Here is a 23859-nt window from a genome sequence, read left to right as displayed (position 1 = left end):
ATGCATAAATACTACAGGAAATATGGCACTTTGTCTTGAGAAAGGCCTGAGGTTGACTGGTGGATGTGGGCATCAGAAGAAGGGTTTACAGCTTGTGAGTTACAGCAAAGTGGTAGAAGGAAGATTATCTGAAATCTGATGGGAAGTTATAATATCAGGGGTGGGTGGATGAGCTCCTAACACATGTGGTACATGGAGGTGACTGCAGGTGTCCAAGGACTGTGCAGATGGATTTTGTGTCTTCCTGTGTGGCTCAGGTAAGGTGCAGGTATGGCAGTTTTCATTCACCTAGAGTTTCTTGAGGACAAAATCACGTATGGGCAAACACAAAGCTTGCTCAAATGATGCGTTATGCTCAAGCCACCCCATGTTGCATTCAAATTGTCCCCTTGTATATCAAGTGCACTGGAACTGACTTACATTTGCCAAACAGGTGTTAGAGCAGAACTGACTGTATATTCTCAGGTTATACTTATTTAATACTGAAACAGTCAAATGAAGAGTTAAATTTTTTCTTAATCTTCTGGAGATTTCTAGACAGGTGTTCAGTGTTGGGTTGACATATTATATCATTCTACCTCTATATTCATTACCTGGCCCCAATAATACCATTTACCTGCTCATATTAGAGGACCATAATTAGGGCAGAGTTGCAGGAATCCATTGGGGGCTTCCTTTCTCCTTGCATGATGGAATGCCTTATTGATTGGATTATGTTACCTCGTAGCTCATCTTCCACCTTCTATCCTAGTTGTATTTTTTTTTTTTTATGCTTCTATTTGTTCCGGATCTTAATCACAGTACTCCATAGCATACCAACTTATTATTGCTACATTCCAAAAATTTATCTAGCATCATCTTATCCTCGAAATGTAAATCTTTTCTTGTTTCATTTAAAGTTGGATTTTGTTGTTACTGTTTGGTTTTTTTGTTGTTGTTGTCGGTCCAATTCTGTGACACTAATCCACTTACATGAAATAGCCAAAGCAAAGGCTTTTCAATATATCTCATCTGGTTTTTCAATAACGTGCAGAGTTCAGGAGCTTCTCCGTCTAGGAATCTTACTCACTCTTTGGAAACGATTTTACAAGGATCCAATGTAAATATGAAATAACAGGAACACCCACACCATGCTTGGCCCCTTTTTCATCATGTTTTTAATGTTAATCCAAGAAAACAGCCTATAAAATATGCACACACGTATGTACACTGCAGACCTTCTTGTAAACATCCCTTCTGTGATTAAATTGATTCCTGAGGAATTGGTTAAGACAAGCAGTACCAAAGGTCACTTTCAAAACTTCCTGTGCCCCTGAGAATGTTTTGTGTTAATAATATGCATTAGTTTTACAGCCACTTAAGAAGACCTTGTTTATGTCAAACCAGAAACAGAGGGCCAAGATTAAAACTAGGGGTAAATCCTATCACTCCAATACCATCACATGAACGCAGACTTCTGGAAACAAAAGAAAGCTGAGTTTTAAAAGATTCACTCAAAGTCTCAATTTCTTGACAATTTATCCCAAAGCCTCCGTACAAACAGAAAGTAACAGAAAACTGTGCCATCCAGGGACAGAGGCCATCTATTGATCTGGACAGGATGATAGATGAGAAACACAGGAAAGAGCCAGACTTGGGATCACAATTAAAAAAAAAAAAAAAGCAAAGCCAAACAGAGGAGTTGGATTCTCAACACTAATAAACTTGCTAAATAGGATTCTTCTGCCATTGTAAAAATAGAAAGTAGGAATCTTAGAGGACTTTTTAAACTTCTTCACATTTAGGGAAACACGTTTCTTAATTTTCTCAAATACAAATAAGCAAATAAATATCTATCAATCAACCACAGGCCCTTTTTGGGCAACTTTGTTTGAATCACCAAATGGGGAGACCATGTGAGAACACTATTTGCTTTCTAGAGTTAAAAGAAAATGAGCAGGTGTTTCATACAGGGAACATGATTTCATTGATGGTGTTAAACCCTCTTACCTAAACTTCTTTGAAGACAAACGTTTCCATTTCCCTTTTAGAGCCAATATGTTTTGCTTTCTCAGAGTAGCACAACACAATTCCATAAACCATAGATGGCTAGTGAGTCACTTTTTTTTTTTTCCCTAGAGATCAGAGATTATCAGAGCTTGAAATTTGAATGCTGTGTAACTGCCCCAACTCTCCAACACTGCTCACGAAGTTTCTGAAGTTTTAAGCAAACAAGGAAAACATATTAAAAAAAAAAAAATTGGCTTCTTTTGAAAGTGGGAACTCAAGTTACCAACGTCCTGCCCTTATTGGGTTACTGTTGTCATAGTCTACATGGGAGGCTCCTCTCATATGATTGTAATTACCAACATAACCAAGCTATTAGAGTATGGCATCAGGGCCTGCCTGTCACAGTGCCTAAGGTGATTTATCTTGAAAAGGAGACAGAGGGCTGCAGATGAATGAACCATAGGAAACTGATTTGTGCAACGTATTCAGCACGGCAACATGGTCTCAAATCCGCTCATTTGGCCCAGCTCAGGTATCAGTAACTGGAGAAGAGCAGAGAACGGCAATCAGTTGAAATTACTCCTGTCTGATCAGTTCTAAGCTTGTGACAGGTGACGTGCTGCACAGTTAGTTCCTAGGGGAGAGGAGACAAGAAATAGAAGTGTGGCGGTGGGAAGAGCCAACTGAAACTCCCAAATGTAAGTCGAAATTATTTGAGTATAAAGGAAAAGCATAAGGAGACAGCATATGGGGTGCCTGGGTGGCTTAGTCTGTTAAGCTTCCAACTCTGGCCCAGGTCGTGATCTCACGGTTTGTGAGTTTGAGTCCCATGTCGGGCTCTGTGCTGACAGCTCAAGACCCTGGAGCCTGCTTCGGATTCTGTGTCTCCTTCTCTCTCTGCCCCTCTCCCGCTCATGCTCTGTCTCTCAAAAATAAATAAACATTATAAAAAAGAAAAGAAATAGCATATAACTGTTGCAGAAAATATATCCAGGACTTCTCATCGTTTCTACTCCAGCAAGTATTTATTATTTTTTATTTGTTTAACTAGACATAGATGCTGTTGTTAATTGCTACTTTCCTTACTCACACTCAGCTTCAGGTAGATACTGCTAACACACAAGCTCTTCTGAGCTCTGTTTTGGATACTGTGATTATCTTGAATGACTTGCTTGAATAAACTACCTGAAATCTGCTGATGATCCACCTACTGGCTGGTCTCCTGGCACTTTGCCACTTGTCCAGATAGAGTGTGGATTTTCTATTCTTTTTCCGTTACCATATTTGAGGTGCTTGCCTCTCTTTCAACTAGGTTCATCCCATAGCCAAGCTAACTCCTCAGTGCAAGTCCATTATTGGTTTTCTGTACTTCCATTTGGACCCATGAAAGGGAAATCCCAGCATGACTGGGGAACACAGTGTGGGTGCCTGAAGCATAGCCAGTGCTCTGCATATATCAGGAAGACAATGTGTTAATGAATTGACTTGGCAAAGTCAAATCACTGAATCATCTGAACACACAGACCAGGTAGTGCTAGGAGAGCACCAAACTCCATGCATCACGCTATAATGGAAAGCAGATTGCTACCAGTTCCCTCAAATTAGTCAGGGATGGACAAAATAATACTACGAATTGCAAAATGATTCTACTAATAACCATTTCCCAGCATGCCTCTGTGAAGAAAAAAGTGTATAGAGGAAACCAGGTATTTGACGTCTGGGGTATGTGATTACGTTAGGTGGTTCTGACTCATTCTGCTTGATATGTTGAATGAACTTTCCCATCATTCAATTGGTTATCCTAGAAAAACATTTTAAATATATATGTGTGTGTGTGTATGTGTGTGTGTGTATATATATAAATATATATATACACACATATATATACACATATATATACATGTATATACACATATACACACACACACATATATACACATACACACACATATATATGTATATATATGTATGTAGATAGAATATAAATGTAAGATATAAATATATCTTATATATACGTATATATGTACATACATATATATGTAAGATATAAAAATAAAACTCTTGGGGGGGATGATTTCTGAAATAAAATAAATGGCAATTTCTGGGTCATTTCATTGCATCTCATCAACCAGATGACACTTGTTTCAGAGGTTATCATTATGAGATGGTAGGAACTAACAAGGTATGGGAAATACTAAATGATTATTAAATCACATTAAATTCGATTGTACATTGTTGAAGAGAAGACACAACTTGGTTCTATAGTCTGAAAAACACTGGTCTTAAAATTGAGAGATCTAACTTGTGGTCTCAACTTTGCCACTTACTAATCTGTGACCTTGAGATGTCACTTAACTTCCCTTAGGCTTAGTTTTTTCTTCTACAAAATTAAGGTGACTAAAAGTCAAACCTAAGTTTCTTTCCAGCTTAGAAATTCCATGATTCTTGGATAATTTTTGTCATATTCGTGTATCTATCTATCCATACATATATACTTTAAAGGTGTATTTATGTTTGAGAGAGAGAGTGAGCACAAGCAGGGGACGGACAGAGAGAGAGGGAAACAGAGAATCCAAAGCAGGCTCTGTGCTGCCAGTGGAGAGCCCGATGTGGGGCTCAAACTCATGAAACTTGAGATCATGACCTGAGCCAAATCAGATGCTTAACCAACTGAGCCACCGAGGCACCCCATCACATGCCTATATTTTAATTGCAATTTGCTGTTCCATGAGAATAAGCTAGAACTTTAGATACATCCTCCTTTGCTCTTTCTAACATACAACCCAACTATCATATGGTTTTTAATTTACTGATTGGAATGAAATAAGCCGAAGTATTTCACCTTAAAGGTGACTGTATAATACGTAATTCTGGTATATTCAGTAATGGTGCTGGCTTATGACATGCTAATCAGTCCTATCTCTAAAAATGGAGCTACAAATACATACACTGTAATTCAGGCATAGAATTTTCCTCTACAACAAATAGTGTGGTTTCTTGATGAAGTGAATTAGAAATGTCTTGTGTTTGTGTACAAATGGTTTCGAGCAGAGTACACAATCTATACGTGGAGGCTGTGCCCTTCATTTGTCCCATGGGATGCTGATTAGTGGTATTATTAGGAGCTATGGAAAAAATGTGGGCTCTTCTTAAATATGAAGCAGGATCCTGTCATAGAAACACATCCATTCTGGCACCTGGCTCCTAGTAATTTTTGTTCCTGATCCTTTAGTATTTGTTGGTTTGGTCAGGGGACAAAGGAAAGTTGTTCCATAACAACCAGATGGAAAACCATAAGCTCAGTGAAACCCAAGAATTGTTTGAACTCATGCCACAGGCAGCAGCAAGGTAACCGTGCCAAAATGGGTCAAAATTCCCCAAACCACAGAAGGGTCAACCATGTGCTGTAGGGGGGTCAAAATATACATCATATTGTCACCCATCCAACTTTGAAAAGGCAGCACCTGTCATGTATGGGGAAGGAATCAGTCACTAAACTATAGAGTCACAGGAAGTGACTATTCTTCTCTCTTATTGGTCAAACAGGGAGCCCTTCTTTAGGGAGCAGAATTCTCCTCTTCAGAGCTAATTCTCACAATTACACTAATTCCATGCTAATGGCACGAATTCTAATAATGAGAACTCGCCCGTTAAGCCTAGCTAACCAAGGAAAACAATAACCTATCCCGCCATGATTCTTGTAGTCTTCACCTTAGTTAGAGAACCATTGATGAGTCATGAATCATTCCCTTATACATTTGAATTGCACTTGCTCTAGGTATTTTCTGAGGAAAGGCTTATATCATGACAAAGGAATAGAAAAAGAGGTTTGTTCTGCATGTCCTGATTTTTCCCCAGAATAGATACAAATCCATGACTGCCATCTAGTTAAAAGAGAATCAATGCAGGGAGGAAAAAAAAAAAAAAAAAAAAAACTCACCAGGAAACAACCATTTTGATCTATTTATAGCAGCTTTCTCCTATGTAGCATCTACTAAAGGTCAGGCACTATGTTAGGCACTTCAAGCATGTTATCTCATTTAATCCTTACAACCTCATGAGTCAACACAAAATTATCACTCCTATTTTACAAATAAAAATATGAGCCTGGAAAAAGTTGACTTCAAAGTCACATGGCTGGTGAGTGTCCCGGGTTCTCTTCATCACTGGCCTTCTTCCTGACATGTGCTTTTGCACATGGTCCTTGGGGCACAGGCAAACCTGTCCGTCTCTTTCATCTAAAGGAGAAATTTCCCCTTGAATTACAACAGGTTTCTTCTGGGTATTCTACAAAAAGGAAAATGCACATTGGGAGAGCCCAGCCATAATTGGATGTTGCAATTCCCTTGAAAGTAAACAGGAAGTAGCATATGCCAAACCTTTTCAGCACACATCTTCACCAAGAGTGGGCTAATATGTTGTTAGTCACTTTTCTTCCTTGAACTCTTGCTACTTCATTAAAAAATATCTGTCTTCCTCTGACTGTGAGAATAGGGCTTACATTGTCACAGAAGTGATTTTCAAGGTCGTCATGAGAAAACACCACGCTCCCTCAAACCAGGCACACTACTGGAGGTCAGATGGGGCACTTCATTCATTTCCTGAAATTACTTAAGCCCTTGAAACTGATACTGATCTGCAAGTTCCTGGATGCTCTAAACATCCAAACCACAATGGATTATGGAAAGAGAAGGTCTCAAACTGGTTCTATGGCATTACCCTAGTGGGATTTTCATTTCCTATTATAAATTTTTTTAATGTTTATTTATTTTTGAGAGACACAAAGACAGAGTGTGAACGGGGGTGGGGCAGAGAGAGAGGGAGACACAGAATCCGAAGCAGGCTCCAGGCTCTAAGCTGTCAGCACAGAGCTCTACACGGGGCTTGAACCCATCAACCGTGAGATCATGACCTGAGATGAAGTCGGATGCCCACCCGACTGAGCCACCCAGGCGCCCCATTCATCTATTATAATGAGCAAGTTGAAATTCAAGAATTTGACAAAATCTCAGTGAAGACAAAGAATTGTAAAGCTGAACAGGATATGATGATCCTCGCTTTAAAATCTACAGGAGATACCCAGCTTCATTCATTCCTTAACTATACGTTAATATTCAACAATCCTTTTTAGTGACTTCCCCTAGAGGCTCACTTCCATTCAAAGGATATCTGCTCCACATTTTAAATCTCACTAAAATGTTTCCTTTAACTTTCTTTTTCCCAAGGTATGCCTTTTCACGTTATTATAATCATGGGTAAAATGATGACATTTTGTGGAAAAAATCAGGGTATATGGTCCAGTGGAATATGTTTCTGATTTATGAGTTTATTTACAAATAAACACAATTTGATTATCCTTTTAATGAATTGCTTTTATTGAAAAGCATATAAAGGCACCCAGGCAGACTGCCATAGAAAACCTGATTTGCGTGGTCCGGGGTCACTTTTCCTAATCATTAAACAAAAATAACAGCCACCATCATGAAAACCCTTAAAGACTTAGCAACGTGAATATCGTAACAGTAAAAAATAAATCAATAGACATTTTTAAATAAATAAGTAAACAAATAAAGTAACTTATTATCATCTTGAAAGTAAGGCACACATTTAGCATTTACATTACAAGTCAAAGTAATTATTTGAGTTCAATACGCACTGATTTTTATCATTACCCATTAGTTATAATACTTTGAAACCCACACATCAAGGTTGTTTTAAAAATACAAAGGACTCTCGTATACGAACCCATTAAAACACACAAGAGCCACTTGGAAATTATTGACGAAAGAGCAGACCCAGGCTGGCTGACTAGTGACTATGTCCCCAACGTGGCCGCAGAAAGAAGTTCCTGCTCAAACCTCAGAACACGCCTCCTCCCCTTAAGTAACTTACCGATTGATGCGTTCTTCTGAAGTCTGAGGTGGGAGGAAGGGGAGTGTGAGAGGCATGGAAAGTGTGAGTAGAAGAGGGAGGGCTTCTCTCAGGTAGGGGCCAGAGGCAGGAGCCCTCAACCCTGTCCAGGCTTAGAATGACCTGGGAGCATTTTACCCCTCCCCAAACCAATTAATCAGAGTCTCTGGGGATGGTGTTTGGTGCTAGGTATTTATATAGCACAGCAAGGCTGACAGCCAATGGTTCATAGGTGACCAGTGAGAAACGTTCTGTATACACTGAGGCCAAACATGTTCGAGATCCTCAGACACAGTGGTTCTTAAACTCAGGTGCATCAGAATCTCTTGGAAGACTTGTTCAAACACAGATTGCTGAGCCCCACCCCCAGAGTTTCTGATTCAGTAGGTCTGTGACCACCAGGCCCAACATTTGAATTTTTAACAAGTTCCAGGTGACACTGATAATTGCTGATCTGGGACCACACTTTGGCAGCCAATCGGCTGAGTCCACCACCCTTCCCCAGCCAGTCGGCTAAGGCCATGATCCCTATAAACCTTTGTGCTTTTGAAATTCGCTCTCTCTCTCCGGTATTCTGGGCATAACATTGATTGATTGACTGATTGCAAATTCTGTCTATACAATCTATTATTCTATTATTCAGGATCATCAGAGTGGAATGTCAGAAAACCAAAGACAGAATTTTGTCCCAAGCTACCACCACTTTGCAGGCAAAATCTGGTTTCACCCCAGCTGCCTTCCAATTTTGTTCTCTACTGATATACAGTACTTTGACCAATGACATTCCAGGAAGATGGGTTCCACAAGTCAGCAAGTGCAATAAAAATCTGGGGAAGAAGAAACCATGGAGGACCAAGGAAACAGAATCTGCTCTAACCTAGAAAGCTGTCCTCTTTCTCCCTTTCCTTTTCAAATTAATTTTTCCATCTTGTTTTTCAATGTTATGCCCAGAATTCATGATCCCCAAAGACCACCAGGGAGCCGGGTCCGATGCAAAAGCAAAGAGCCTTTATTCGAGCTAGCTCGAGCTCAATCCCCTAACTGCACCGATGCAGCGGTGAGATGCCGGAGAAAGAGCAAGTTTCAAAAGCACAAAGGCTTTATAGGGATCTAGGGGCAGTTGGTGGGGTCATGGTCGTGGCCTTAGCCGATTGGCTGGGGAAGGGTCAGAGTCCCGTGGGGCAGGTGGCCGGGCATGGTTTGAACCGGAAGTTTGAACAGGTGAGCGAGAAGTTACTCAAGGGGAGGAGGCGTGGTCTGAGGTTTGAGTGGGAATTTCTTTCTGTGGTTTTCCCGAAAGGGGGCCATGTCGGGGTTGTAGTCACTCAAGATGGAGGGCACAGAACAAAATGGAGTCGGCCGGTCTAGGTCCGCTCTTTCATTCACTACCCCTGCTCAACGCTCCCTCTAAACTTCCCAAACTCCCGGCTGAGGTCTAGACAGAATTGTAATGCATGCACACACACGTACACAGCCGTGGCCAGCGAGGCAGGAACATCCACACCTTAAACTTGACAAGCATAATAAGAAGAGGAAATTATGGAGGCACATGGCAGTGTATTAAACCGTGCCCATTTCCAGAGGGCAAGGTTTTGGTGCTTCTTACCCCCACTCACACCACCATATTAACTTAGACTGCCAGAGACCAAAACTCATGGGACCCTTGAACATCAAAGGCCATTAGCGCCACACCACCTACTGGTTCCTGGTTTTGCATTTCACATCTCAGCCGCTCAGTCTTACTCATGCCTTGCTTGCAGGGCCATTCACATCCATAGTATGAAAATGGATTTGTTCCTTTGTCTAACTGAGAAAGTTTAAAGTCTAGAACAGCTAGATATACTTTACTGGTGGTGTACTAAAGGCCCATGCATCTTTAATAAATCGCCCCCTTCCCAGAAAATGTGTCCTTCCATAGCACATTGTCCAAGGCACTATGATCAGACTCGTAACTACAAATTATGATTATTTATATGCACAGTCCCCTTCCCCGTCATACTGTGAACTTCTCAATGTCTCCTCATTTCGGCAGCCACCACCCACACTCCTCTGTCCCTCTAACTCTTCGTGGTGACTTCCTGGCATTTCCTATCGACTTTTTAAATAAATGTAAAAGTGAATGAATAAATGACCTTTGATTGTCCTTCATGTGAATGAATGCCTTGCCCCTCAAGAAAAATATGGCACATGTTATTTTGCAACTAGTCTGTACCACAAAGTAGGTAGGCATCCCGAGATACGAATTACTTCCTCAGTCTGACCTTATTGACTCTTTCTACTGTACAGTGAAGGAAAGGCAGCAGGCTTCCTGTTTGCTCACAGCAAACCTTCCTGCCTTTTACTGCATTTTGGAGCTGGCTCTCAATTTCTCGATGATTCTCTTCACACAGAAATGGAGCTTCGTACATTGGCAAGGCTGCACTGCCACGGGAGAATCTGCATTTTCTAGCCTGTTCGAAATGGCCTTTGTTCTTTGTCAACCCTGTCCAAAATTAAGGTGTTCTGGAGAAATCTGCAGCTGATCTTGGGACTCAGGCAGAAACCAGAATGGCATCAACATCACTTGTTGTTCACAGTGATTGGATACCTTTGAAAAATATATTTTATATATAAATGACCACATTTTCTTTAGAATAGAGGCTCGTATATCTTAAATAACATTTCCCACCGTAGCCATGATTTGTGGTAGGATTGAAATGATTGAATTGGGTAGTCTAGATTTTCAAAGTCAGACATTCCCACCTTCACAGGAATTTCTGGGGAAGAAAAATGCGTCACAGGTCAGAGGGCTTGGGGTAAGAAGTGGCAGCCCACAGATCCAGTTTCCAAGTTCCCACTACGGATATGATATCCAGCAACAAGAGCCTTGCCTCTGGAGAAGAAATAGGCCTTCCAGAGAGTCAGCTGGAAAAGAGAAACAAAACCGCCAGCCGAAATGGGCTTCACCCCCTTGGAGCTTACATAACCATTGTTTTTAAGTCTTTTGACATCAGTGGGTAGAGGGGCACTTTGAAGCTACATTTAATATTTTCTCCAAGTACAAAAGAAAATTTAATCGCCAAATTATAAATCGAGGCTAAGGTATTGCCAAATGGCTGTGAGAATAATATAAAAAGGGTTTCGTTTGTCTGTTTGCTTTTTCTTTTTGTTGTGTTGTGTTTTGTTTTGTTTTAGCTTCTGCACACGCATGGTCTGGCAAGTCCGGCAGTGAAAATTTAAAGAACACATCTCATATCTGAAGAAGTCTGCCCTTGGCAAGGTAAAGGCAACACCTGACTGATATATTGGCTTCCCACTGAGGTGTCGCATTGAAGCAAAAAAGTTTCATGCATTTGCCTCAGGTAAGTGAGTCTCACTGACTGAGAGGGAGCCATGAATCCCGGGGCTTACAACTCCAGAAATCTTCTGCAAAGAAACACGTTTAGAAGTTTAAGAGAGGTAGACTACCTGAGCTGTTTCTTACCAGCGCATTACCAGGTCTTTTGCAGTATTTGTATGCAAATACATCCAGACAAAAGATGTTATTGTCTGGGAGACTTTGGAGGAATCAGGTTCCATCACCTGGAGGCTAGTGGTGGTAAACCTACAGAAAGCAAACAATAGTTCCCAGACCTCACTCACTTGGGTTGGTGTATTATGCTTGATTCCTTCAATGCTATTCTACTCATGTCCTTTGAATTCCTTTTGCAAAACTCATTTGCCATAGACGGGATTGAAATGTCGCACCCTGGGCTTTCCCCAAGCATAGTAAACGCTGTGGGTTGATATATAAATGGAAATTTACCAACTCATATGAAGGGTCTCTTGGGGAGACAGAATTTGAATGTAAATTCAGATAAATTTAGGTTTACAATTAGGAATGGTCTGGATTCGGTTTGGAGTTTTGAGGTAGAATATGCAGGCTCTGCTTCTGTTGACTTAAATTATCCAGAAACCTGTATTTTCCAAATACATTTTTCCTCCTTTATTCATTGTCCTTAGGACTTAGCTATTTAAAATTATCTACTTTGCTCAGATGTATATAGGAACCTACTTCTAATAACCTGATTAATAAACTCCTTTATTAGATAATAACTTTGAAAATCATTACAACAAAGAATGAGCTCCCAAGTCCAGTAATTTGAAAATACTGTTAGACATATACTCAATATAATAGTTCTGTATTTCTAGAAGGATGCAGCTCTCATTTTAAAACATAATACAATTTTTAGCTTAAAATAAAATGATGGGTCTGGTCTGGCACGTAAGAAGGCTGGAAATTGTCACACCATCCTAACAACAAATACAAAACTGATCAAAGATCAACAACTCTTCTTAGCTCTGCCAAGGAAAATTGCTACCACCGAAATTGGAGACACAAACCAGGAAACACAGAGAGTCACGAGTTATCAGAGCAGAAACCTCCATGAAAACCAGAGCCAGGGTAGAAAAATCTATACTGTTACTGACAATTGCTGGATACTTAGGTGGACAAGTCCGAGAGATAAAAACAAAACAAAACAAAACGGAAAACAAAACAAAAACTCCAGGGGACTGCATGTTATCTCTTTAAGATTCTGATTTCAATTCCTTTAGACATATACCCGAAAGTGGGATTTCTGGATCATACGATAGTTCTATTTTTAATTTTTTGAGACACTGCCATACTGCTTTTTCATATTGCATGTACCAATTTACATTCCCATTAACAGTAAACAACAGTCTTCCACATCATCACCACATCCTTGCCAACACTTGTTATCTTTTGTGTTTTGGGTAATCGACATCCTAATAGGTATGAAGTGACATGCCGTGGTACTGGTCTCAAAGGTGTATCTTATTCTCTTACTGATCACGACGTTCGATACTCTTTGACTGATGATCCGAAACCATGGGAAGAGGCATCAGTCAGGTTTTGAAAAGCAATTACCTATGCTGGCTTCTTTGCCAGTCAAGAGACCAGGGAACACGAATGTTTACTTTACGTCAAAACCATCAAGTCAGAAATTCAGCCGAAATTCACTTAGAGAGCTCTCATTTATGGTTGCAGAATCCAAAATGCAGTTTCGCAACACCAGACTACTCCTTCAGAGTAAAACCCAACCTGTGATTTGAGCTAACATTGACTCGCTGCCTAGACTGAGCAAGGCCCTGGGCTAGAAACCTTACAAATATGATTTCTTTTATCTCCCTAGCTTCTAACCCCCATTCCACGGATGGGAAAACTGAGGCTCAGAATTTAAAGCAATCTATGTAAATTCACATGGATAAGGAGTAGTACTGGACTTAGAATTCAAAGTGACATGCATATGATTTGAAATCTATGTCCTTCCCCCCCAGAACAGATCAAAACATGAACCCGATTCATAGATATTCTAGCAAGGAAACTGAATTAGACGTCAGGACACTTGTGGAGCACCTGGGTGGCTCGGTCAGTTGAGCAGCCAACTTCGGCTCAGGTCACGATCTCATGGTTCATGAGTTTGAATCCTGCATTGGGCTCACTGCTGTCAGCACAGAGCCTGCTTTGGATCCTCTGTCCCCATCTCTCTGCCCCTACCCCACTCACACTCTGTCTCTCTCTCAAGAATAAATAAATCATTTTTTTTAATTAGAAAAAATAAAAGAGGTCAGGACACTTGTTCCCAGCACACATCTTGACCAATTATGTTACCTGGATAAGCCATCTCCTCTCTCTGAGCCTCAGTTTTCTCATGTGTGAAATGAAAAGCTCTAAAATGATCTTTAATGACAGTATAGCTCAACATGAAATAAGTGATTATAAAAAAATAAATTAGCATTAAATAATCCCTGTTAACATTCATTTTGGAGACAATATGAAAGGCAAATACTTAATGACAGAAGCATCTAGACCAAAGCTGACAGCATTAACAATAGAAAAAAAAAAATCCTTTACTAAATCATTTAAGTTTACAACTTTGACTTACCTTTTCACAGGCTCACAATGTCTTGAGTTGGCTGGCTCTTAAGCTTCTCTTGCTACCTCTGATTCAGCCTAAGCAAAACACCTTTCCTGCTTTGGCCAGTTTCTATTATCTCTTTTTATCAGGATCTTGGTTTGGTATCCAGCCCAGTCGGTCCATGAGGACACAGATATCAATGAAATTCTGACGCCAATATTATGTTGTGTTCGTAAACTTTCTTCCCTTCAGCCAAACCACATGGTCACCAAATATTTGAGGAGAAACTCATGTTGGACAGAAGCATTCGAGAAAAGCCTGAGAGCAGTGTATGCTTCATCACTGGCTCTCTCTGGAGATTCACAGCCTTTTCACCAACACAGGCTGGGGACAGTTGTGTAACTCATAGAGAGCCTATGGTTCACTTCGAGCCTCAGTTCACTTACAAGTTGAAGTGTGTGGATAATCCAGAATCCCAGATTCACTGGAGACTAACAGACTATGTTTTTTCACATCCTCATGCCTCTGACAAATCTCATAATGTCCTCTACCATTTCACAATCCTAGAAAACTTGGATCCATATTTTTGTCCTTGGTTTAATCATCCACCTTCTCTGGAAGGATTGTCCCTATATCATGGCTGCTAGTTACGGGCCGACTATTTGTTCCAAAGGTATTTTTATTTTAACACCTGCTGTATATCATGTAATCATATCTTTACAGATTTGTCTTTGCTCATAGAGCAGAACTTCAGTGATAAGACCCATGGCTAATCTTTCTCTAAATCTTTCAGAGAACCTATCAAAGTACCTAGTATATAAGACACCCAAATAAAGCATGCTTGGAGTTAATTAATGCATCAAAATACTAATTAAGCATAGATCCCTCTACTTAGTGAAACCTTGAAAGACAAAGAGGTAATTTGCTCTTAATCTCTAAGCAACGTTGTATGATCCATCCAATGTATATTTATGGCACACCTACTATATGTCCCATGCTCTTTTAGGGTCTGTGAATATAACCAGAAAATGGATGCAACTCCTGCTGTGTGAAGTATTCCATTAGAATAGAATAGAGACAAGTGGCACAAGAAAAGTCGGGTGTAGTAGATGAGGAATCCTGTGAAAAAAGCAGGAAGAAAATTCTGGATGTGTAAGGGAAGGCAGCTACTTTATATAGGGCAAAATAAGAATGCAGGAGGAGGAAAAAAAGGAGGAGGAGGAGGAGGAGAGCAGCCGAAGTAGCCGCAACAAACAGCAAGTACCATTCGATTTGGCTGATGGATTTATAATTAACCAAGCAATCACACATACATTTTCTGGAATTCAGGGAAGGCAGTTTGTTAGGTTTGCTGATAACGTGTCTTTCTCCTTGTAGCTCCTGGATATAACATAATTCACTTTACTCTTAACCTATAAGGGTAGCCAACTAGGACCAGAGAGAGAGAGATCTTTCCCCATTAGAGACTGACAGGCCAGCGGATCCCTTTGCATATTAGAAAACCAAATGTTCTTACAGTTTCATTGGTTCTGTGTAGGGATCTTATCCTGCGAAGCACTGATCTCAAATCAGAACTCACGTCCCTTCCCCGATAGTGACACCATGTAGCAGTAGCAAACTGTCAGGCAATTTTCTGGCCAGAAAATTTGGTTGATGTTTTAATTGTTCTGAATAGCCTATTACTTGATCGGCAACAGTTGGTTATACTGCCTCACACCTGTGCAGCTGCACATGTATAGGGTGAGGGGCGGGGGTAGGGGCGCAGGGACAGGGGTAGGGGTGGAGGGTGGGGAAACAGCTGCATAATTGGTCTGTAAAGTGGTGCAGACAGATATTGTAACATTCAGCAAGGACAACAAGGTATTGAGAGAATGGAAAACTCTAGTAGATGCAGTTAAATACTTAAAAGCCGGTAGCATATTATTAATGTCTTCTGACAGAGAACAGAGTTGAAAACCTCAAGGAAGCTACCGAAGAGAATGCTAACGTGCAGGAAAACTCAGATTTCTTCTCTTGGGTGTCCATGGAGCCTTCCGTGACATAGAGAATGATCACTGGTCATGTTTCTCAAACTCTGTTCTGAAGACAGAGTTTTTCATCCTCAGGCTAACCAAGGCACTCTGGCACAACACTCGAATTGTTCTTTTCCCAGTTTGCAAGATGAACGCCTACAACAAAACTCAGTTTGTTCATGGAAACACCTCAATTTTAGCTTGCTTGCTTGCTTGCTTGCTTTCTCCCCTTGAAATATAATCTGCATCCAATTTTCTGTGTTCTTTTAAAAATCTCTGAATGTAGATTTTTGCTTACAAGTTATAAAGGTTTATCAGTAAGAGACAATTATTTTTCCTCTCTATGTTAGAAGTAACCAATTAAAAGGAATATTTGGGGGGGGGGGAAACAATCTCATTCATACAGCCACAGTAAAATATCTAAGAATTTTCTTAACATCTACTGTATGTGATGAGTGTGTCACTGAATCTAAGAAAGTGGGCTTCTGGAGACGGACTTTGGTTCTGACTTTGGACCTATGGTGAACAGCGACAAATGTATAAGGGAAGGTATAAGGGAAATGTGTAATGGATGTATAAGGGAAGGTAGCTACTTTATATAGGGAAAGATGAGAATGCAGAAGGAAAGAGGAAGAAAAGTAGAAGGAGGAGGAGGAGAGCAGCCGAAGTAGCCACAACAAACAGCAAGTACCATTTGATTTGGCTGATGGATTTATAATTAACCAAGCAATCACACATACATTTTCTGGAATCCAGGGAAGGTGATTTATTCACCTACGGTGAACAGGGACAAATTACCCTCCTTGTTCCTCAGTGTCACCCCTGTTAAATGGGGACGACGCCAAACCTCTCTCTTTTAATCTTAGAAGTTAAAAGTCCTTAGAGCAATGCCTTGCACACAATGAATTTTCACTAAACACTGTCTATTTTTACATGAAACGAGGAGTGGCAAAATTCCACTGAGAAATATCAAAGAAGAATTAAATAAATGAGGATGTACCTTATGCTCCAGGCTGGGAAGGATGCTTCTTATGACAATGTATTCTCAAGTTATTCTATCAGTAGCACATACTTCTGTTCTGAATTCACGTTAACAGCAATTCTTGCCGGAAATCGACAGCATGGCCCTATAATGCAACCAAGAGAATAAACTTATGAGAATGTCTAAGGAAAATAAAACGGGAGATGAGAGTAATGCAAATAAGTCACATTACCGGGTGTTACAATGTTACAGTCAGAGTAATTAAGTCACCGGTGAAGAAGCCAGAATAAGCCAAATTTAAGACATTAGGTTTCCCAGAGGAAGATACTAAAATGGGAAAAAGCAAAATATTGGATGAAGGTCACAGCACAAACAAATGAGGAAAGAATGTACTATTCAATATAAATAAATAAATAAATAAATAAATAAATAAATAAATAAAAAAGGAAAGGCGCCTGGGTGGCTCACTCAGTCTGTTAAGCCTCTGAGTTCAGCTCAGGTCATGATCTCATGGTTTGTGGGTTCAAGCCCCATGTCGGGCTCTGTGCTGACAGCTCAGAGCCTGGAGCCGGCTTCGGATTCTGTCTGCCTCTCTTCTCTGTGCCTTCCCCACTCGCACTGTGTGTGTGTCTGTCTCTCTCAAAAAATAAACATTAAAGGGGCGCCTGGGTGGCGCAGTCAGTTAAGCGTCCGACTTCAGCCAGGTCACGATCTCGCGGTCCGTGAGTTTGAGCCCCGCGTCGGGCTCTGGGCTGATGGCTCAGAGCCTGGAGCCTGTTTCCGATTCTGTGTCTCCCTCTCTCTCTGCCCCTCCCCCGTTCATGCTCTGCCTCTCTCTGTCCCCAAAATAAATAAACGTTGAAAAAAATAAAATAAACATTAAAAAAATGTTTTTAATGGAATAATTGGCCAGCTATTTGGAAAACCAATCAATTTTACAGCCTATCTTCATACCTTACAGCCAAATAGCACCAAGGGAAATTTTTAAAAATTAAACCATAAGGAAGTCAAAAGAAAATGTATTTATTTGGTCACCAGATACAGAAAGAATATTTAACTAATGAGTGCCTTCATTATCACTGTCATAGGTAGTACTTATTAAACATTTACTAGGTGTTCAGCAATGCATAAAGTGCTTTATGTTCTTTTCTCTTTATTCTTTACTCTTATTGACTCTGGTTTAGAAATATGGAAGATGAGGCATAGGAAAGTTAGGTAAGGTTGCACAGCCCGGAAGTGACAGTGAATAAATTGGGGCAGTCTGATTCTAGAACCCTGTGCTCTCAGATTTTTACCATCTAAAATAGATCTAACGGAATAAAATTGGAGAGGAAAAGACAAAATGGAGAGAAAGAGAGAGGCAGGGAGAGAGAGAGAGAGAACAAGCGAGCAAATGGGCCAAGATATAAATGAAACCTTTGTCATAAAGTAAAAGAGAAGGGACAGTAAACTTGTAAAGAAGTTGAACTTCCCTCATCAGTCACACCCACAGAACCAAGACACCGAATTACCTTTTTTTCTTTTAAACAGAAAATCCGCACTGCTTTCTTTCTTTGTCTATCCAAAGGATCATATTTAGAACTGGTAAGATCTTGGGGAGGCATCAATTAGGCATTGCCAAACTGTGTTCCAGAGATGGAACACCAATTCCCCCTTGCCACAAGTGGCAAAAGAACAGGAAGCCTTCAAAGTATTTGTAGCCTTTGACCTAGAACCTACTCTAAGGGCAATTGTGGAAAGGCAAGAGAGAGTTTTCATCATAGAGATGTTTGTTGAAAAAGTTTTTCTTAGAGTAGGGAAATGTGGGGAACAATCTAAATGCCCCGCAATAAGAAAACGGTTGGGTAAATGAAGGTATATCTAGGAGATGTACTATATTATATTACTGTATTATATACTATAGCAGAGGGGTCAGCAAATTCCTGCTGTGAGCTGAGCCCAGCCCACTGCCTGTTTTTTTTTTCCTGCCTCTGTCAATAAAGTTTTATTGGAACATAGCCATGTTTCCATTTACATGAAATGGCTTTCGTGATGCAAGGACAGAGGTGAACAACTGCTATCGAGACTCTATGGCCTGGGGTGCCTAAAATATTTATTATGTGGCCCTTCACAGGCAAAGTCTGCTGATGCCTGTTGTACCCAGCCAGCGAGGTTATGTTTACACAGAGTTTGTAACGATGAGGTTAAATGTGAAACTAGCACTCTTAAATGAAAAAGAAATTTTATTCATTCCAATCTATTCACACAATATTTAATTACCAGTGGCGATGCTAATAATAATAACGTTCTGATCCAAAACACCGTGCATTGCTATGTCACAACAGTCCATCTGAAAATTGAGTGGATCTGTACCATGATTTTCGACTCATGTGAACTGAAATAGCTTTTTTTGTGTGTGGCAAATTCTTTCCTAGTACTAGTAATTCCTGCAAAGTGCATCATATCTCTTTGCCTCTATACAACTCGTGCTGCACAAACATTAATCTGTGATAATTTATGAAAGTTTGGTCCCCGAAGGCAAGCGAGGCCGCTGCCAATGATGATGTCATCTGCTATCTGTCTTCCCCTTAAAGGCCAACTCCCCTCCTCCCCCCAGCTGACTTCTTGATCCAATGACCATACTTTTTCACAGTACATCAAAATGTGGAATTAGCTGACTGACCTATTGGGTAACCCTCGCCTGGAAAATTAGGTCAGTATACTATTATATCTGTTTTTAGGATCTTAGGATTTTGCAGAGATGAGGGTAGGCCTTGCCTAACTCCTCCGCCTTTGAAAACAAGCAGTGCCTTCCAGTTAATAAATCACCAGGAAGGGGATGACAGCCCAGAAATCTGTGTTCACGTCTCTCAGTTGTTTTTGTCTGGTTCAGAAATCATTAGCACCTGATAGTGGTTTCAATGCTCTCCCCAGTGGTAAGGGCAATTCCCAGGCCAGGTTTCTGTCAGACAAGAGGCAATCTATGGAGACCATACTTCGGAAGCACAGAGGCTTGCAAACACTCAGGGAGCATACCTCAGGACCTTAGAGACAGAGTCACTCATGTGAGTTTCACAGTTTGAAGTCATACGAGCGCAGAACTTCCAACAAGGCTAAGGAATTACTGCTTTTTTTTTTTTTTTTTTAAATTTAGAGAAGATAGGATCATGCCAAAGAGTAAATTGATCAAGTTCTAGAGCTTCTATTGAAGAATTGCCGATTTCAAGGGGTATACATAGTGTTTACAATTGTTTCCATTCGCTGAACTGGGGAATGGAAAATCGAACTTGGCTGTAAATTCAAATACGACTTCTGATACAAAATGCACCCATCATCTTTGGAAAAGATGTGATATTATATTTACCCAGGCAATCGGTATGTCTCAGACATTGTTCTTTTTTCCAAATACAAGGGGGAAATACACAAATGGACAATACTGAATGTTTAGCCGTTTTTATAGCTTGCCTGCTCATTTTTCTAAAAATAAGCCCCCAATCTATCCTTCCTTTGTTTAAATATTTTGGTGACTTAGTATGTCACAAATGTTCCGACACATATGGCGAATCCAGTTAATAAATTACAATCCCGGTTCTTAAGAAACCCAAAATCCAAAAAGAGTAATAAATAACTGACACAGAGAAAGAGAGGGCTTCACAAACAAAATGTAAAAGAAGAGATGGGGAAGACTTTACACAGGTAACAAGGCGGTTCTTGGGGGATAAAGAGGAATTCCTTGGGTAGGCAGTGTGAGAAACCTGCTTTCAGGTAGGAGGAAACTATTTACGAAAGCATGGAAGCATGAATAGCTTTGAGCAGTGGGATTCCATGAGGAGGTGAGAAAGGGTCCAAGGAAAGTCTAGAGGTAGAAACTATGCTCCCCAGACCTTACCTACAGGTTGTGGAAAAGGTTTTCTAACATTCTAGAAGTATCAACCAGGCAACAGTGTAGAGGGTGGCTTTGAAAGTTCAGAGGGAGAAGAAACATAGAGGCCAGGAGGATACGACTGCAGTAACAGAGAAGAGAAATGATATTGTCCGTGGATGTGTGGAGCACAGGAACCGTGCTGAGAGATGTTGAGAACACTGTACAAGAATAATATAGTGATAGGTACATATGTGAGTTTACATTTTTTAGTACCCACACTTAACAAGACAAACACATGAATTTTAATAATATTTAACCCTATAGTCAAAAATATTATCATTTTGACATAAAATCAATATAACACTTTTCCTGACACAATTTACATTCTTTTTTTTTTTTTTTTTTTTTTTTTTTTGGTACTCTTTTGAAACCCAGTATGTATTTTAAATTTATGGCACATCTCAATTTTGGTAAACTGTATTCCAAGTGCTTAACTGCCATATGGGTTTGTGGCTGCCATTTTGAAGAGTGCAGGTAAATAATAATAATAATAATAATAATAAAACAAGAGCTACCATTTAATGAGCTACCATTTATCTTATATAGAGGTAAGGATCATAATTATCTATTATTTCACACACACTTAAACAATCCTGTGGAGTAAGATTTTAATTTTAAAAAAATCTTAGAGAGGTTAAATAACTTAACCAAAGTCACTGGCAAGTGACAAAATTTGAACCAAGGTCTGTAGGGTGGTATAGCCCAGACTCTTAACCACAAGCTATCCTGCCTTCAAAGCAAAGTGCAAGAGGAATTGAGGTTGATTCTAACATGAAAAACCCAATGGGTAATCAGACCACTCATGGCTATGGCAGTTGATGGAGGAGTCATAGGTATGGAGAGTAAGATAGTGAGCCCGATTTCAGAATTGTTGACTGAAAAAAATGCAGTTTTCTCCTGTTATATATTTGCTCTCCATTACACCAAACTAAAGTGAAAAGTTTCAGAGCACAGATATACTTGTTTTGTCCTAGACTAGTACCTGGCAGGCATTTGGTTGGTACTCAATAAATATTAAATGGATAAATTAATGAATGTTTGGATGGATGGATGGATGGATGGATAGATGGATAGTTGAGTGGATGGATGGATGGATGAACATCCTTAAGAAGATATTAATAAAGCAATGTAGTGACAATTTCAGATATGAGATAAAGATTCAGGAGTGACCATATTTAGGAGAGAGTCAAACATGAGACATTGACTAAGAACCCACATGAATAAAATGGAAAATAAGAAGGAAACAAAGAGGAGAATAACCTGAAAAACATCAATGTTTAAATGAGTTTTGGAGGAAGAGGAGACAGAGAAGTAAACTAAGAAAGAAAAGCCAGAGAAGTAGAGGAAATCAAATAAAAAAAATTATTTTGTGAAATTCAAGAGAGGTAAGAGTTTCAGAAGAAGGGACTATAAATAAGCATCAAATAGGGAGTTGATGTCAAATATGGAGCAGTTAAGGTGAGTTCACCTTGTTTAACAAGGTGGAGTTCATTGATTGCCTTCATAACAGTAGTTCTGTTAGAATAGAGAGAACAAAAAACAAGTTACATCAAGTTGAACAATGAAGGATGGCCCCTGGTGGAGAGAAGGAATGAAGATGACTGGCTATGCATTGCTTATAATCGTGACTTTCTGGGAGGAAAAACAAAACAAAACAAAACAAAACAAAACTTCCAAGACAAGTTAAATAAATGACGGCAGACCCTTGTCAGTGAGTAGGTACCATTGCAAGCCACCACTTGGGGTCAGGAGATTTCTAAACTGCAGAGTACATCAGTAAAATGGGCTGAGAGAGCCACGAAAAGGTGAGGGAGCGGCAGCTTGGCACCTGTCTGTGCTACAATTCCCACATGTATCTGTCAGCCTGTCCTGGGCTTGTGAGTCCTCCCCTCCCCCACCCCGTACCTCCTGAGATACCCACAGGCCTGCTGGTCTGGATGTTGACCCCCATGCAGACTCCCCATGTTGGGGTGCCTTTGGCTCAAGACTCTTTCAGTTCTCCAGAACTTTCCTGATGACCTAATACCTGTATCGTTTATAAAAGCACAGGTAAACCTTTCCCTCCTCCCAAACCAGTTTGGGGCCATAGAACGTTTACCAGGTCCTTTCTACCTCACTTCCATTTCTGCTCTGCCCTCCATGGTGGCGTTGGGACTTTGGGGACACACATCCCAGTTCCCCTCTATTCTCAGATCATAGAATTTAGAGTCTCTCCTTCTCTTTTATCACTGTTTTTTTTTTTTAATTTTTTATGTTTATTTATTTTTGAGAGAGAGAGAGAGACAGAGTGTGAACATGTGAGGGGCAGAGAGAGAGGGAGATAAAGAATGGAAGCAGGCTCCAGGCTCTGAGCTGTCAGCACAGAGCCCGACGTGGGGCTCGAACCCACGAACTGTGAGGTCATGACCTGAGCTGAAGTCGGACACTTACCCGACTGAGCCACCCAGGTGCCCTTTGTCACTGGGTTTAACTCAAAAGGTACCGAACACAAGCCTGATCATTTCCAACTCTGCTTTTAACTCACCCCTGTGAATCCTAGTCATGGTGACCTTGGACACTGCCCACAGTTGTGGCATAACTCTTTCCAGACCCCTGAAACACCCACGAGCACAATACTTTTCTTTCTAATATTTCTAGTGCCTCTACCATGAGTCACGAAAGCCTGTTTTATTCATTTTTAAAAAAAAATTTTTAACGTTTACTTATTTGTGTGTGTGTGTGTGTGTGTGTGTGTGTGTGTGTGTGTGAGGGAGAGAGAGCACAAGCAAGGGAGGAGCAGAAAGAGAGGGAGACCCAGAATCCGAAGCAGGCTCCAGGCTCTCAGCTGTCGGCACAGGACTTGAACTCACAAACTGCGAGATCATGACCTGAGCTGAAGTCAGGCGCTTAACTGCCTGAGCCGCCCAGGCGCCCCATGACAGTCTGTTTTAAAATTCTGTCTTCCAAGGGGCGCCTGGGTGGCGCAGTCGGTTAAGCGTCCGACTTCAGCCAGGTCACGATCTCGCGGTCCGTGAGTTCGAGCCCCGCATCAGGCTCTGGGCTGATGGCTCAGAGCCTGGAGCCTGTTTCTGATCTGCGTCTCCCTCTCTCTCTGCCCCTCCCCCGTTCATGCTCTGTCTCTCTCTGTCCCAAAAAATAAATAAACGTTGGAAAAAAAAAATT

The 23859-nt window shown here is 40.6% G+C and overlaps 1 long non-coding RNA gene across 2 annotated transcripts in view; it reads left to right on the top strand.

The window, feature by feature from the left end:
- The first annotated feature begins 10904 nt into the window (after positions 1–10904).
- The window catches only part of LOC123603986, a 32692-nt gene continuing 19737 nt past the window's right edge, over positions 10905–23859 (top strand). Inside the window, exon 1 of one of the 2 annotated variants that reach the window (XR_006715156.1) lies at positions 10905–11240. This is a non-coding gene — a long non-coding RNA (uncharacterized LOC123603986). The remainder of the gene's footprint in view (positions 11241–23859) is intronic. The other variant, XR_006715155.1, reaches the window with a different exon arrangement.

The sequence above is a fragment of the Leopardus geoffroyi genome, chromosome E1, assembly GCF_018350155.1.
Source record: "Leopardus geoffroyi isolate Oge1 chromosome E1, O.geoffroyi_Oge1_pat1.0, whole genome shotgun sequence".
Classification (NCBI taxonomy): domain Eukaryota; kingdom Metazoa; phylum Chordata; class Mammalia; order Carnivora; family Felidae; genus Leopardus; species Leopardus geoffroyi.
This window is presented reverse-complemented; position numbering and strand designations above follow the sequence as displayed.